The sequence below is a fragment of the Lissotriton helveticus genome, chromosome 5_1 (genome assembly GCF_964261635.1).
Source record: "Lissotriton helveticus chromosome 5_1, aLisHel1.1, whole genome shotgun sequence".
In the NCBI taxonomy this organism is placed as follows: domain Eukaryota; kingdom Metazoa; phylum Chordata; class Amphibia; order Caudata; family Salamandridae; genus Lissotriton; species Lissotriton helveticus.
In genome coordinates this window covers 1,729,751,161-1,729,769,237 of record NC_136065.1, presented here as the reverse complement: position 1 = coordinate 1,729,769,237, position 18,077 = coordinate 1,729,751,161, and the positions used below count along the sequence as shown (strand labels likewise).

At 47.8% G+C, this 18,077-nt stretch overlaps 1 protein-coding gene across 3 annotated transcripts in view; it reads left to right on the top strand.

The window, feature by feature from the left end:
* Window positions 1-18,077, top strand: part of RDM1 (RAD52 motif containing 1) — a 740,716-nt gene that overhangs the window by 379,112 nt on the left and 343,527 nt on the right. The gene's annotated exons all lie outside the window — the stretch shown is intronic.

Here is an 18,077-nt window from a genome sequence, read left to right as displayed (position 1 = left end):
TGTATTTGCCCAAGTTACTGGGACTCACAAAGGAGGACATATCTATGCCTCTATCACCGATCAGGACAGCCTGAGTTGGAACTCTGACTAGGCCAGAGTCCCTCTCAGAACCCAGGGTTAACCCTACTACACCCTTCTGCTGAGTACCACCACTTGGAGCTGAACTAGGGGGAACAGTTGCCTTAGGCACAATGGTGGCTGGAGTTGATTCTTTACTTCTAGTGCAATCACTAGTCCAATGGCTTTTCTGTTTACAGACTTTACACCATGGTTTCTTTTGGCCTTTCTTTTTGGAAGAATGGGAATCCCCACCATTAGAAGATTTTTGGGGCCTTGTGAAGACTTCTGGTCTTTACCCTTCTCCCCACCCTTATTAGGATCTTGCATAGTTTGGTCACCACCTTGGTTCTGTACCTTCTGCTTCACCCTGGTTTTGACCCATTTGTCTGCCTTCTTTCCCAATTCTTGTGGAGAGGTCAGATTAGAGTCTACCAGGTGCTGATGCAACAGCTGATTCTGCTCCCTCATAATCAAGTTGTATAATCCCATATAATCACAAACTTTACTGCCCAGTAACCAGCCCTCCAGAGCCTTAGTAGCACGATCAACAAAGTCAACCAAGTCCTGAGTCAGAGCCTTTTGGGTATCTCTGAACTGTATTCTATACTGCTCAGTGGTTAGGCCCAACCCATCAATCAGAGCACTCTTCAGGACTGTATAATCCTCAGCATCCTCTTCACTTACAGTGAGGAGCTTGTCTCTACCTTCGTTTGCAAAGGAGAGCCACAAGATAGTTGCCCACTGCTCCTGGGGGACCTTCTGAACTTTGCAGGCCCTTTACAGTGCAGTTATCCATTTGTGGATGTCATCCCCACTCTGGTAGGGAGGGAAAATCTTGTTTAAATTCCTGTGGTCATGAGAACTTTCTCTACCACTAGGGAAGTTGCTGCCACCATGGGACTCTGGTCCCATCTTTTTCTAGCTTTTTCAAGCTCTAGGGTCTTCCTTTCTAAGGCTACTTGTTGTCTCCTCATTCTCAGTTTTTTAAAGTTTTAACTATCTTTATTGTAGTTTTCTGGCATACTTCGCATCCGTAAACAGGTACATCTCATGGACCACCCTAAACAATAAGCAATATATTCCCTGGTCAGAGGCTAATGATCCAATATGGGTTTCCACTGAAGTGATTACCTAACCATCAATCAGCAAGAACATTTATCACTAATAATCACTATAACTTGTAAATAAACACCCCCCGCCCCCACCGGGACCACCCACCCCACCCACCCCGAGGTCCAGCTAACAGCCATTCAATTTGGGGTTTCCTCCCTACTCTCCCCTTGTCTGGGAGACTCCGTTCCCTCGCGACTATTCCCAGTGGCCACCGCCTGAGTAGAACGAGGGGAACTTCCTTCTATCTCCTGGATCATTAACCCCTATGCCTGCAGCGCCTCCGGGAGTTTGGCATCCCTCCTAGTACTACGTATGTGCCCCTCCTCCGCCAATGCCCATTCCTTCAGGTCCGCTTTCCAGCTCGCTATTAGCAGCCCACGTTGCGCTAGCCAGTGGATTTCTATTCGCCGCCTAGCAATCACCAGCCCCAATATCAGGAACTTCCTACTGGTTTTGCGTTTAGGGTCTCGAGGAATCAATCCCAGGATACAAGGTTGCACCTCCAGGGCAACTCTCCATCCCTTTATCCTATGCAGGGCCTGTAGGATTACTGCCAAAATACCTGGATCGTCGGACATAATCAAACCATGTGTGCGAAATCTGCCCGTTCTTAGTGGCATCTGGGGCAACTCGGGTCTTTCAAACTGTCAATGGTGTGTCACTTGGGTGACAGGTATGTCATGTGAACCATATTGTATTGTATCTGTTTAAATCTATTGGAGACCGCCACCTTGCGCACTCCCTCATGAATTTTCTCCCACTCCCACGGTGTAATCTCCTGCGGGCTCACCTCCTGCCACCTACCTTCCACTCTGAGAGGTGTACCTTTCCTGTCCTCCCTTAAAGCCCTATACAAGTGTGTGACAAGTTTCCGCCCTCCTGCCATGGTAATCATCGTGACCAGGGTGCGTGTGTGTTCCGGGGCTTCCGGGAATGTAGGCCATAGCTGTCTATGTTGCCGCTATTTTGGCATATTGCAAGAATTGCCCCGATCCCAACTTAAAGGAGTCCATTGCTTCCTGGTATGTAATGAACCGCTGTTCTGTGTAGAGGTCCGATAGCATAAGACAGCCTTCCATTTGTCAGTAGACATGGCACGCTCGATTGAGCGCGAAAGGCGGCATCAGCCAAAAGTCCGTCTTCGGGGCGAACGGTCTCACCTTGATAATTCGCTTAACCACCCTGGCCCAGATGGCCGCCAACATTCCGCCCAGTGGGGGGCATTGCTTCTGGTGTCCCCTCGTGTGCCATAAAAGTGCGCCCAGCTGTCGGTCCCCATACGTGTCGACTAAAAGCGAACGTTCCCATGAAGGGTCTGGGACGCAAAATAATAAAGTTCCAGTTCAGGGATTTTTTAACCCACCTCTACCCCAGGTGCGTTTCATGACCTCCAGGCTTACCCAACAGAGTTTGCCATTCCAGAGTAATCGCAGGAGCAGCGAATCGAGGTCCTTGAAAACCTGGTGTGGGAGTTCAATGAAGGAGCCCTGCATTGTGTAAAGACATTGGGGTAGAACAACCATTTTAATCAGGGCAATCTTCTCCATCAGTGAAAGCTTGAGCGTATTCCAGAAATGAATACTGCCTAGGAGACCTCTGAGGATCCTCCCCATATTATGCTGGTAAAAAAACTTCCCTGTCCCTACTAATCTAGATCACGATAAAGCGCAACACATCGGGCACCCAGGGGATCCCCATCTCGGAGAGTTGGACTCTGCCCCGTTCGGCCTCTGACTCCACCAGGTATAGTTGGGTTTTGGCCTTGTTGACACACAGTCCAGAAACCTCGGCAAATCAGCCCAAAGCTGCCATCAATATCGGAAGTGAGTGGGTTGTCTCCCGCAGGTATACCACGTAATGAACAGGGGTTCTGCCCAAATTACCCTCCCATACCTGGGCAAGGAGCATCACATGGATGAAAAAGTAGAAAGAAAGGTACTGAGGGACAAATAAAGCAAATGCCATTTCAAAACAGGATACAGTTTATTAACCTGTTTTCTTCAATATTTTTATCAGCAATAAATGATATGATTTTTAAGAAGGACAATATAATGAATCACAGAGAAAGAGGTGACCAGAATATATACAGTAATCAAAACTTATAATTGCAATATATACAGAATATATACAAATGTGTACCCTAAACAAAAAGAAAAACAGGGGGGAAAAAAACACAATTAATTATCTGTCGACGCAGTCGTGTTTCCGCCAGTAGTATCTTGTGGCTTCATCAGGACAAGGGTACTTAGAAATGATGTACAAGCGCCCCCCCCCCCCCCAAGGAAGAGGGGATACCACCCTGAAGGATACAGCCAACCTCCTCCTATGGGACAAACAGTTCGATCTCTCCTAGATACTCCAAAATTATCAATTCTGGGTGTACAGAGCAAATTATTTCATGGGTGTGTATTTAAACGACCACCTAGGCGTATCACACAACCTCAGTAAAGTCAACAGGAACCACCTCTGCGACTAAAGCTCCCCAGGTCACCAAAAGGCTAGAAAAGCACGCAGCGTTCGTCCTACCGATCCGCCGTCCGAGAGTCAAACAACATATACCAGCGCGTCAGCATACAGTGATATAACATGTTCCATGGATCCAACTAGAATACCCCGCCCCTGGAGTACCCCACGAAGATGGCACGCTAATGGCTCCATCGCCAGGGCGAACAGCAAGGGGGAAAGAGGACACCCCTGCAGTGTCCCCCTGGCTATTGAAATTGCATCTGAGACGTAACGTCCCGTACCGACCCTTGCCACCGGCCGAGTATAAAAGAGTTTCACCCAATTCACAAACCCCTCACCGATCCCTATTGTCAACAGCACCTGCCACAGATATTCCCACCTGAGCAAATCGAACGCCTGTTCGATGTCCAGGAATACCAGGGTATTCTGCTGAGCTCCAACCACTAGGGATTGCATGCAGTGGGCCAGGCGACGGATATTCCGCAGTGTGTTCCTACCTGGAATAAAACCAGACTGGTCGTCATGCACCAGTCATCTAAGATACGGAAGCAGTCTGTTCGCCAGTAACTGACTAATGATCTTAAGGTTGACGTTGAGCAAAGAGATCGGCCTATAGGAGGCTGGGAGCAAGGGATCTTTCCCCGGCTTGGGGATCATCACAATCAGCACTTCACGCATGGAGGCGGGTAGTATACCCGTCTCCCCGGCTTCCAGGACAATATTCAGGAGCCTAGGAACCAGGGTTCCCCCGAATTCTTTATAGAGCTCCGCCGCCAGGCCGTCCGCACCAGGAGATTTAGCTGTCTTCAAATGCGCAATCGCCGCTCTCACCTCCTCTCCCCGAAAGGGCGCCCCCAGGGACTCCTGACTATCTGGGTCAAGGCAAGGTAGGTCCACCTCGGCAAGGTGGGCCTCCAGAGCCTGCGGGGCAGCAGTGGGCTTGGGCTCGAAATATATATTTTGGAGGTGTGTGGCAAGTAGCATGTTTATCTCCTGCTGGGTATAGACCAACCTACCCTGAGCGGACTTAAGGGCCAGTATCGGGGTAGGCTGAGTCTCTTCCCTGATCAGGCGTGCCAGTAGGCGTCCTGCTTTGTCACCCTCAGTGTACCAGCGACGTCTGCTCATGGACCTGTTGTATTTGCCGAGTGACTCCCAGAGCTCCCCTATCTTCTGTCGTTGTTCTGTCCATTTGGTCGGTCCCCCTGGGTCTGTGGAAAGGGCTGCCTCCAAAACCTTTAAGCAGTCATCTTGATGCGTTAGGTACCGCTCCAGCACTCTCTTTACCCCCATCTCCGTGGACATACATATTCCCCTCAGCACCACTGTCATTGCGTCCCATTCAAACGCCCTCGAACTAGCCGTGTTCCAGTTCTCCTCAAAATAGCCGTCCAACCCCGCCGTGATCGTTTCCTTAAAAACCGGGTCCGTCAACACCTCAGTATTAAGTCTCCACAACGATATTTTTGATCACGGGCGGCCCAAAGTGTAGCCCATCAGCAGGGGGGACTGATCGGACAAATAGCGGGCCAGGTACTGTCTCTCTAGAATCCGACCGGCCGCTATTTCCGGCACAAAACAGTAATCCAGCCTGCTGAACTTATTCGCCGCCAGGGTATAACAGGAATACACCGGCTATCCGGGTTGCGGTGCCGCCAGATATCCAGAAAGTGGTAATTAGTAAGCATTTGCCGCATGGCTGCTTGAGTCGTGGGTTTAGCGTCTGTTTTTGGAGGGTGTCTGTCACATTCTCCATCGAGGGCACAGTTAAAGTCCCCAGCTACGATCTGTTCCACATCAGGCGCCAAATCTAGTTTCACCAGGACCATGCCCAAAAATTCCCCATCGTCGGCGTTTGGGGCATAAACATTCACTAAACACATATGCCTCCCATCCAATGTCCCCTTCACCACCACATAGCGCCCCTTAGAGTCCGGACAGTATTTCAGAACTGGCGCCACCCATATAAGTGCCCCCATGCGAACCCCGAGTAGGGGGTCGCAAAAAGCTGGCCCCTCCACTGCCTTTGAACATATTTCAGGCAATCCCCCCAGAGATGTGTCTCTTGTAAAAAAAAAGCCACGCTTATCTTGTAACGCCTAAGATAGGTTGCTATCCCAATCCGCTTGATTCTGTTGTTGAGTCCCCTAACATTCCATTTTATAAGTTTGTAAGTCTGCTGATCGCCTGCCATAAGTAGAGATTATTGGGCACCCATGGCTCCCGGCGGAGACTGGGAATGAACTGTAAGGTGTAGTGTTGGGGGTCCCCCACTTACCCCTGAAAGCTCTCATGACCTCTGGTTACCCTGCATAAAAACATTCCCAGCAAAGAACAATTATAATAATACAAAGCAATGTAAACATTCCCCCCACCCACAGGCAGTAGAACTTCATTCTCACAGCCCAACCGTGGTCTAAAGACCCAGGAGTCCGCCCCATAGCCCCTCCCCCTAACCCCCCGCAACAATGTATTCAACAATAACAATCAGTCAAATCTGCTACCCAGTCCTCATTGTACAACCAAACTGCCTGGAGCATGGAGCAATATGTGTATATATATATATATATATATATATATATGTGGTTGAAATGTTTTTGTGTATATGTGTTTTTCAAATAAAAAAAAAAGAGACGATTTGTTTCACAAAGATACGTATGAAATACATACAATTCAAAGAACTTTAAATCTAGTACATATATTGTTTGGCCTTTGACTATGGATACTTGAAATATATATAAGTTATTCTAAATAGATTTATATCTATAGGAAGAGTGAAAATAGGATTCTCTTCATCATACTGTTTAGTATATCCCGAGGCATTGTTTATTTATTGGAACCAGGCCTACACAACACACTACAGTCGGAGTGTCTAGACTGCAGAATGATGGAATAGCGTCCCACCCCCCATCAACGTTCCCACCCCCGCCCTTTGGGCCCAGCAAATGAGGATCCCCCTCCAGCATTTTGCAACAGTCAGGCCACCTCCCCGGGGGTCCGTACTTACAGCGGATTATGTAATCCCGTCGACCCACCGTCCCACACTTGGCAGTCCTCAGAGTTAGGCGGCTCAGGAACCGCCCGCAATCGGGTCAACAGTGCCTTCCGGTTCCGACTGAGTTTCCTGGACGAGACACAGTGGGGAAAACTGATTTTGGGTCGGTATGCCCCCCAACTCTTCCCTCAGGGTGCCATCCGTCCCTACCAGGATGCGACCTCCGTCTGGCTCCCCCTGTGACTCGGATCGCTGTCCTCCAGTGCGGCGATGCCGATTCTGTTGTCTACCGCTCCGTCTCCTCTGCTCTTGCCATCCGTGCTGCAGATCCTGCCCCGCCAGGCCCAATGCATCCATCCATTCTACGGCCTCTTGCGGGGTACTGAAAAAGCGGACCATGTCAGTGTATTGTACTCGGAGCTGAGCCGGGAACATTAGGCTGTATTTTATATTAAGATCTCGCAGCCTCCGCTTGACCCTCAGAAAGCCGTTCCGCAGGTCTTGAACTTTTTTGGTGTAGTCTGGGTAAATATGAATCTCATGGTTTCCGAACCTGGGGGACAATTCTTGGGCAGATGGATGCTGTTGCCTCTCCCTTGGGGACTATATCACTCTTGAGCCTATAAACACACGCCATACCGTCGTTATGGCAACTTGTAGTCCGTATACTTTAACTTACGAGAACCTTGCCATTCGTATATTCCACTGGATGCCGTCACCTTCACCAGGCCAATTCATCACTACTTACTCCTTCACGGCATACCTTGGTATGTGCTGCATGCTCCCTGCATTTAGAACCCCCTTGAGAACATTGGCAATTGATGACCTCAAAGGTTTTTACTGTCCTCTTCTCTTTCTCCCCTCTTTTTTTGTAGGCAATTGAGGTTTTTTCTTGTTAGGCATACATTATAAGTCCTGATGATGATCCGCACAATGCCCTAAACGGATCGAAATGCCATAGACGAAACTGCGCACCTTATGCAGTTAAGTCAAATGTCACTTGGGTTGTAAAGGTGCTATTGATGATCTGTTTTGACAAATTGAACTGTATATATAACAGAACCGCTAGCTTTTGCCTAAAAAGCCCTTTTGTTTTTGTTTTTTACGTTGAATGTTTGTCGAGTAGGGCACAGGCTTGTGCCCCACTTTGTAAAATTGTGATGTATCTTGTTCTTATATTATAAAAAAGCTAAATACTAGACCACTGTCCGGCTGGACATGTCAAACCAATATAGTTACAATTGTGTCTATATTGATTGAACTGATTGAAGGAATGTAAAGCAGTTTTTTTTACCAGTCTATAATCTTGTGAATGACCAAATGAAAAGAGAACCACACCAGGTGTATAAATCAAATATATGTATTTATTCTAAACACATCCCTCTAGTCTCTTTATGAGGCTAGAGGCAAAAGTACATTCAGTAAACCTAATTAGCACACCGTATCAATCAATCAGCAATTGTTAAGCGCACTACTCACCCGCGAGGGTCTCAAGGCGCTGGGGTAGGGGGATGCTGCTACTTCTCTAAGAGCCAGGTCTTGAGGAGTCTTCTGAAGGTCAGCAGGTCTTGGGTCTGCTGTAGGTGGTTGTGGAGGGTGTTGCAGGTCTTGACGGCGAGGTGGGAAAAAGATCTGCCGCTGGAGGTTGCTCTTTAGATGCTGGGGACTGTGATGAAGTCGAGGCCGGCAGAGCCGGTGGGTGGGGGTGTAGAAGCTGAGTCGGCTATTGAGGTATGCTGGTCCAGTGTTGTGGAGTGCTTTGTGTGCATGGGTGAGGAGCTTGAAGATTATCCTCTTGTTGACAGGGAGCCAGTGCAGGTCTCTCAGGTGGGGTGTGACATGGCTGCGGCAGGGTTGTCGAGGATCAGGCATGCAGAGGCGTTCTGGATGCATTGCAGCCATCTCAGGAGTTTGGCCGAGGCTCCTGCATAGAGTGCGTTTCCGTAGTCCAACCTGCTGCTGACAAGGACCTGGGTAACCGTTCTTCTCGTCGTGGTGGGGATCCACTTGTAGATCCGGCGGAGCAATGGCAGGGTGTTGAATCAGGAGGAGGAGACGGCATTGACCTACTTAGTCATGGAGAGGGTGGAGTCGAGGATGACCCCTAAGTTGCGTGCGTGGTCGGTGGGTGTTGGAGCTGTTCCCAGTGCGGTTGGCCACCAGGAGTCGTCCCAGACTGAAGGGGTTGATCCGAGGATGAGGACCTCCGTCTTGTCCGAGTTCAGCTTCAACCGGCTGTTCCTCATCCATTCAGGGACGGCCTTCATTCCTGCGTGTAGGTTGGTTTTGGCAGTGTTGGGGTCTTTGGCGAGCGAGAGGATCATCTGGGTGTCATCGGCGTAGTAGATAATGTTGAGGTTCTGCTGTCGGGCGAAGTGGGCGAGAGGTGCATTGTAGATGTTGAACAGTGTTGGGCTGAGGGATGACCCCAGTAAATTAGCACAATATACGTTGAGCCCTAGGGGTGTACCAAACCATATATTAAGAAAGTTGTATAAGAAGCACAACTGTCATAGAGACAAGGCCTAGAGCCTGTAGAACCGCTGGGGCCACCAGGAACCACCCAAGTTAGTAACACAGGGGACCCACGGGGACACGTACAGTGTCTAAACACAGCAGCGAATCACCATTAGCTTCTATGGGGAAAGTCGCAGTTGCAATTTTAAACATTAAGGACACTTAGAAGAGGACTTGGAGCAAACCCCTTTAGAACTAGGAGGTTCTAGAGTCAACACCCATGGGAGCACCGGAGTACTGAAGTTACCTCACCCAGGAAAGTCGGGTGCATAGGTGTCTTTTCGTGTCGGGTTTTGTTGTCGTTTTCAGTGGCGATCTGCTGCAAAGTGCTGCTGGCGTTCAAGTGGAAAGTGTCCGGGTGGATCCAAGCCTGGATCAAGGATGAGAAGAACCTGAAAGCAGAGGGGACAGAGTCTGGGTCACTTGCCACTGACCACAAAGGCGATGAGCGGATGCCCATCGATGTCTGGTGATTTCAGGTGAAGAAGGTGAAGTTTGACTCTTCATCCACGAGGACCAGGAGGGGTCGACAATGACCAGATGCTGGATTCCAGCTGTCCCACGAAGGATGTTTGGTGCTGCGGTGTCGATTTCTGAATTGGACCCAACAAGCCTTGGCAACAGCAACCCACGCAGGAAGTAGAAATCGGCTACGGTGCAGATCAGCAAGGTCTGAGGGACTCCCCACGCGGTGGGGAGTCAGGGCACGACTGGAGCAACCAGGGAAGCCCAAGGAAAAGTAGTTACCTTCGAGGGGACCCACCAGTCGACGGACCAGGGATTGCGAAGGGGCCTCGAGCAGAAATGCCGGAAGCGGGCTCACGGAACACAATCTTTGGTGCAGATGGTGCTCGGGGCTTGAAATACAAGTAGCCCAATGCACAACTTTGGGAAAGCTCGGGAAGTTGATGCCCTAGCCAATGTGCATGGTATCCAGAAGTTCCGGTCACTCGTGAGGGCTGCGGGTCTCTGCTTTGCTGGGATCTCGTGTCGGCCTCTGAGAAGTCTGCAAGTCCGTGTCCTTAGTCGCAAATACTTCGAAGTCTGGCGGGAGCTTCAAAAATGCAGACCGGCAAGATGCTTCTTTGGTGCCTGCTTGAGCAGGGGAGTCACTCCTTGACCCCAAGGGAGATTCTTCAGTCCTCTAGTCCTCAGTAGTGTGTCGAAGTTCCAGGATTCAGCTTCAGAGTTTCGTCCAGGTATATTCTAAAGTCCTGTTGCCAGGGTTCCCTTACTTATACTAAGAAAAGGGGTTGGACATACTCTGGGGACCCACCTATGGGAGGGTTAGGAAAGCCAATATTTTTCGTGGCATTTCCAAAATAAGGCATTCATGATCTGCACATCTTTGCTATTTTGCACACTCATAGGGACACCGAAATAGGCAATAATTAAATGCGAACAAAGGGAATTTATTCCGGAATATTGATGGCCAACAGCATAAAAGCAGACTGTTTAAATAATAATCTTACAATTTAGTGAAGAAAGTCATGGTATATATGAAATTGTGATTTATATTATTTTATTACTACTGTATATATTTATATATTTGAACATATTTTTATATTTATTATATTACTGGTTTTAAATGTTTAATCAGATAACCGATCAAATTTTGGTAGGTTGAGTCATCTATAATATTGACTCGCTTCCTTGATACCATGTCTTGCATTCATGCACTTAAGCACTTTATTTCACTAAAATGTTCTGCTTTCAAATATTTAGTGATAGCCTTCAATGTGTTTACCTATTTGTGCATATTAGCCATGAAAAACGGGAAAAAACGTGAAGTGTCTCTTTTATGTTTATGTACCATGTGATGGGGGTGTAAGCATCACTGAAAAAAACACAGCATAAAAACTGAAAGCGGACTGCATTTCCGCTAGTGAACAAGGATACTTTGTATTCGAAACGCGTCTGACTGTGGCTTAATAAAAAAAGACCTGCTGAAACCACACAATTTTCCCATTTTCTCGGCGAGTCCGGCTGGAACGCAGGAGAAGGTTTGGGACAACACGAGCTCAAAATATATATATATATTTATATATATATATATATATATATATATATATGTGTATATATATATGTATATATATGATGTTTATGATCTGATAAAAAAAAATATTTTCACTCCTATTTTAGGCACATTTTCATAGTTCACTTTATTTGTTTTGGCAATTGCTTGCGGTACCTTTGGCGAATATTGAACATTTGAGAAGAACATATCAACAGGGACATTTTTTGTAGCACATTTTGCACGTACATGTACTTGTAAATACTGTGGGTAGAGGCTTTCAAAATTTCGTAGGTTTTAGCACCCCTTCAATATCTTCTAACCAAATCACACAGATCTTTCTCTACATCTGCATGATCTAAAACATTTCTACATCTTCTGATCAAGCCCTTTTAAAGTGTCCGCGCACAGAATATGATGTCGGTGGGAGGTGACTTAGAGGAACTGATATCTTATATTCACTGTACCGAAGATCGTCAGATGTGTGACAGAACTTGTTTTCCACACAGTCACAAGGTATGTTTCTATGTCTTTAAAGGCACATTATTCTTCTGTTTCAGCGAATCCTTTTTGAAACTTCACAGGTTCAGCAGTGAAAGCTCCAAGCTTTGTTCCAAGTTTGCTCATAGTGTCAACCCCTGTAAGAATATGTGCCTTTATAAGAGCACTGGGCATCTCTGGGTTAAGTTTGTACAGCATATGAAGCAGGATTAAGTGTCCTTTCTCACCAGTTCCATAACGTATCCATAACTGCCAATCCTTGACTTATGAACATTGCAACAAATCTAAGTAGCACAATAATATCTGTGCCATTTGACAGTAGTCAAGTTTAAATTTGTATAGCGCACTACTCACCCAGAGGGTCTCAATGCGCTTGAGGGAGGGGGGAGCTTTACTTATCAAATATCCAAGTTTTTAGTTGTTTTCTGAAGGAGAGGTGGTTTTGTGTTAGGCGGAGGTACGACAGGAGGGAATTCCAGGTCTTGGCCGCTAAGTAGGAGAAGGATCTTCCTCCCATGGTGGATCTTTGGATGCGTGGAATTGCGGCGAGGGCTTGATTGGATGATCGAAGTTGGCGGGTGGGGGTGTAGAAGGATAGGCGCGTGTTGAGGTATTCGGGTCCTAGGTCGTAGAGGGCTTTGTGTGCGTGGGTGAGGAGGCGGAACGTTATTCTCTTGTTGATGGGGAGCCAGTGGAGGTCTTTCAGTTGACCGGAAATGTGAGCTTGGCGGGGGATGTTTTGGATACGTTGGAGTTTTTTCTGTAGTTTTTTCTGTAGTTTGGCTGTGGTTCCGGCGTAGAGAGTGTTTCCGTAGTCTAGTCGGCTTGTGACAAGTGCATGGGTGACCGTCTTTCTTGTTTCGGTGGGGATCCAACGGAAGATTTTCTTGAGCATACGTAGGATGTTGAAGCATGAGGATGAGACGGCGTTGACTTGTCTGGTCACCGAGAGGGAGGAGTCCAAGATGAAGCCCAGGTTACGTGCGTGGTCCGTTGGTATGGGTGCAGTTCCCAGGGCCGGTGGCCACCATGAGTCGTCCCAGGCGGAGGGGGAAGATCCTAAGATGAGGACTTCCGTTTTGTCCGAGTTTAGTTTTAGACGACTGTTCTTCATCCACTCGGCTACTTCTTTCATTCCTTCATGTAAGTTGGTTTTGGCGGTGTTTGGGTCATTGGTGAGGGATAGGATCAGATGAGTGTCGTCTGTGTAGGAGATGATGTTGAGGTTGTGTTGGCGCGCAATGGATGCGAGGGGACTCATGTAAACGTTGAAGAGGGTGGGACTGAGTGAAGATCCTTAAGGTACGCTGCAGATGACTTCGGTGGCCTCTGATCTAAAAGGGGGGAGGCGGACTCTCTGGGTTCTTCCGGCGAGGAACGAGATGATCCAGTCCAATGCCTTTCCTTGTATTCCGACGTTGCTGAGGCGTTGTATAAGGGGGTTATGGCAGACTGTGTCGAAGGCTACGGAGAGGTCGAGTAGGATGAGGGCCAGTAGGGTTCGAATGTCGTCTGTTGCTGCGATGAGGGCAGTTTTGGTGCTGTGTTTGGCTCGGAAGCCGGATTGTGAAGGGTCGAGGGATTTGTTGGATTCGAGGAAGGCGGCGAGTTGACTGTTAACGGCTTTCTCAATGACTTTGGCAGGGAATGGGAGGAGCGAAATGGGGCGGTAGTTCTTAAGTTCAGTGGGGTCTGCTGTAGGTTTCTTCAGGCGGGTGCTGAGTTCGGCGTGTTTCCAGCTTTCCGGGAAGGTGGCGGAGTTGAGGGAGCAGTTGATGACGTCTTGGAGATGGGGTGCGATAATGGAGTCTGCTTTGTTGAAAATGTGGTGGGGACATGGGTCGGTTGGCGATCCTGAGTGGATGGAGTTCATCAGGTGGATTGTGTCTTCAGTGGTGATTGGGTTCCAGGCGTTAAGGTTGTTGGAGGGGGGTTTTAGTTCGGAGGTAGGTGGGGTGGGCTGGTCTTCAAAGCTGTTATGTATGTCAGCGATTATGTTGTGGAAGAACGAGGCTAGAGAGTTGCAGAGGTGTTGGGATGGAATGATATCATTAGTGCCGGCGGTGGGGTTGGTAAATTCTTTGACGATGTTGAATAATTCTTTGCTGTTGTGGGCGTTGTTGTCGAGTCGATCCTTGAATGCTGATTTCTTGGTGGATCGGATCAGTTGGTGGTGTTTGCGGGTGGCGTTCTTGAAGGTGGTCATGTTGTCAGTGGTTGGGTTTTTTCGCCAGGCTTTCTCGAGGGTGCGACAGATCTTCTTGGATTTCTTAAGGTCATCATTAAACCAGGGGGCTTTTTTGCTGCCTTGTTTCATTTGATGGTTTTTCAAGGGTGCTAATTCGTCTGCGCTTTGGGTGATCCATTGTGTGAGGTTGGTGGCTGCTTGGTTTGGGTCCGAGGATTTTGCAGGAGGGTTTTGGTGGAGCGATGTGAAGAGCTGTTCGGTGGTAATTTTATTCCAGTTTCTCCGGGGAATTGGTTGTGGGTGGTTGTGGGTCGTAGTCTTTTTGTAGTTGAAGTGAACGCAGCTGTGGTCCGTCCAGTGGAGAGCTGTGGTGTGATTAAAGGAGATGTGCTTGCTGGAGGTGAAGATTGGGTCGAGCGTGTGCCCGGCAAAGTGGGTGGGGGTTTCAACAAGTTGTTTGAGTCCGAGGTTGGCAAGGTTGTCCAAAAGGGTGGCGGTGTTGCTGTCGTTGTTCGTTTCCAGGTGGAAGTTGAGGTCTCCTAGTAGGATGTAGTCCTCGGAGGGGAGGGCGTGGGAGCTGATGAAGTCAGTGATGTCTTCGCTGAATAGTGAGCGAGGTCCGGGAGGTCTATAGATGAGGGTGCCCCTGAGTGTGGTCTTAGGGTCGGTGTGGATCTGGAAGTGAAGGTGTTCGGCGGTTGTGAGGTTGTCATCAGAACTGGTCGTGATGCGGATGGTGTTCTTATGGACGATGGCGATTCCTCCTCCTATTTGGTTGATGTGGTCCTTTCGGATGATCTTGTAGTCGTTCGGGATGGCAATTGCGATGTCGGGCGCTGATGAGGCGTTCATCCAGGTTTCGGTAAGGAAGGCGACGTCCGGAGAAGTGGTGTAGAGTAGGTTCCAAAGTTCAATGGTGTGTCTGTGGACCGAGCGGGTGTTGAGTAGGATGCACTTCAGGTGGTTAGTGTTGGTGCTCTGATTGGAAATTGTGGATTTGGTGTTGGATTTGATGCAGTCGAACTTGCAGGAGTGGCAGGTGAAGTGGCCATGGGTGTGTCCTGGGGCGGCTTGGTAGCAGTCTGGGAGACGGCCGGAGTTGACTGCTGAGAGGGTGGCGGAGTCGTACGTTATGCGGGTGGGGAGGAGTGTGCGGGGACCAGGGGGTCTGGCGCTGGGCGCGGTCCAGGCGCGGACGGGCATAGACGGGCTTACCTTTGGCGCGCCTTCGGCACGCATAGGGCGCGTCCGCCGCGCTTGAACGCTGCGCGCAAATGCATCTGACATAAGTGGAAAGTGGAGGGGCCGGAGCGAGGGAGGAGCAGCTGGGAGGCGGGAGCGGGGTGGAAAGGATGGGCTCCGAGGCACAACAACAAGATGGCAGCAAAATCAAAACCGAAACAGGATGGGGCACAAAGTAGGAATACGCTGTGGGCAGTGGCACCGGCACAATCAGGTACTAACAGTTGTTTTTTAATCCGTGATGTGAGCGCTACTATAACTACTGCACAAACGAGCAATACAAATTATGGTCAAGCTTCACAAGCGAGCAATGCACAGAGGAGCAATACAGATTAGGACTGCAAAAATACGAGTAATGTATAAGTGAGGCTTAGCGCTATATAATAAAGCAGGCAGCAGTTTTTAAAGGTAACATCTCCAAGTTCATCTTGTTCGATTATGATGACTAGGATTTATCAAGTTGCACAGGTATAGGTTTCGAATTTTTGATTCAGGCAAGCTAAATTGTAGTCATTTGTCTGATTCTCTCACATTCTTTGATAGATAGCTCGAGATAACTGTCAAAGACAATGTGCAGTTCTTGCAAGTTGCACACTGACTTTGACCTTTCTGGAGTTTTGCATGGATGACATTTTGACCATTCGCAATTGTGACATACAGTCCACTGCAACAGCAGTTTTCAATGAGGAAACCTTTTCGAATTGAAATTCTTCAGGTGGAAGTTTTATTTTGAGGTCTTGTACGAGTTTATGCTTTCACCACAAAATGTCTTTAGAGGAATCTTCTGTAGAGGTATGGTTTTTCCACCTCTAGCGTCTTCACTCTTTCCAAATACCAGGACCCATATCTCGGGTAGTTTATGCAGTTGAATTTGCAAAAGATAGTAGATAGTAGATAGTAGTAGTTAGTGACTCCCCAGTCTTCAAGTGCAGCTCCCGATCAGCATGTACCATGTTTTTCACTAGAGCGGTCATATGTAAAACATTTCCCCAATTCTTGCAAAGTTCTGAATTTTCTTTCACATTCTTTGACAAACTTTACAAAGTTGTTTTTCAGGTTTTCTGATTTGGAACTGTGTATTGAACATTGACTGGCTTTGCATTATGTCTTTTGAATGAAGTTTACCCTGTGCCTTGTTCACTTCTGAGATAAGTAATGCAAAACCTAATTTCTCATTCTTATTCCATAAAAATTCCAATGCCATGTTTCTATAGCCTCAGATATGATGAGCATACTTTGTAACAAACAACATAATGAGTTCCGCTCTATACCTACTGGGCAGTTTTGCTTTTTAAATATTTCTGGCTCAATGAATACATAGCCTGTGCCACATCCGCTGAGAACCTCCTGCACACTGCAACATAACTTTTGTCATGTGGAAAACGCCCATCATTGGACAAATATCATCAAATTCTCCTGGAATGCTCATACACAGTCTGCTACAATATGGAAAAGACCTTCTTTGCAGAAAATTGACAGGATAGGCTGATCTTCAATCTGAGAATGCATGTTTTGGAAATGTTTTATAGCTGTGTATGCTGTTGTGTAGTTTGTGACTGGAGGTTGTATTACTGGTAAAAACCCAACATTTTTCAGTGGGATGGCATTCCATGAGATCAGAGCATGAAATTCAGCCCACGGAGGAACTGGCTTATCCTCAGCCTTCAGGCCGCACTGAATAAGTGATATGGTAAATTCAGTTAAATCAGCTTTGCGGACCGCAGTATCAGGTAGAAGAACCATATCCTCAGCCACTTTGAAACTTTATGGCAGACTGGGACGTGTTGATGGCTTATAGTGATTTTGCACATGTTGGAAAGGCAGTTGGGTTATAAGTTTGCAACTTCGTTTGTTTATGTCTACGGCGGACACAGCTTGTTTTCCAGCATCTACTTCTTGAAAAAGCACCACGGCAGTATCATGTTCCAGGCAAAAATGAGTTGTCTTCAAAATTATCAAGAGCACAATTGTAAAACCTTTCCTGATTGAGTGACTTGGACGTGGTGTGCTGTTGGATTCACAAGATTTTATAGCATGAGTAGCTAACAAGTTACTGCTACATACTGTCTTTATAACTTGTTGATACATCAGTGCTATTCATTGAAGTGATAATCTCTCTACGTTTGCACTTGTAATCGATGTTTGCTGTGATATAATTCATAAAACATGCTTTGGAAAAGAAAGTATATTTGCACAGCATAAGCCTGTCAGTTCATGGGATAGCCTTCCACTTCTTTGCTTATATCTTCAAAGCCATCATCAATGTAAGTGGCTTCTGTTCCGAACTCAAGAACTTTAGTTTGTAACAGTTTTGCTTTGCTGATATTAATCAGTGATGTAAAAAAAATGTTAAGACAACATCAGGTGTTGATGGTCATAATTATTCCGAAGAGCAAAGGAGGAAACATGGCGGTGGGCTGACGCTGGTCGCGGTAGCTCCTGAACTGAGGGAGGAGAGGAGGCGAGAAAGGAGAGAGTCTGCCATGAGGAGCAATGCAGCGCAGCGTTTGCGATGTACAGATGGGTATTGAGTGTTGAATACTGATTTGAGGAACAAGATAAACAATTTTGAGATAACTAGTATACCTGGGCTCTGGCGCATATGGGGCTGGCTTTGGAGACACGTCACAGGGTTTGGCAGCGGGTGGCAGGTTTCCTGCGAAAGACTTGGGCGGTGATTGTGGCGGTTGGCTTCCGGGTGAACAGCGGAGTTAGAAGGACAGTACGGGAGTCTGCGAGGACGAGAGATGCGGGGAACACAGTGGGGATTTGCGGCAGTAAGGAAGCTCAGCCCATGAGACCCACAAGAGCGGCAGATAGTTGCAACAAAGACCGGGATGACAAAAGGTCTACAGGTACAGGCACTGAGGAGGTCACGGGAGACACCGAGGCCGATGGATGAGCCTCCCCCCCCAATGCTATCTACGACGTAAAGGTTGAGGGTGAGAGTGAAACTAGTGTCACTGAGACGTGGGTGGTGG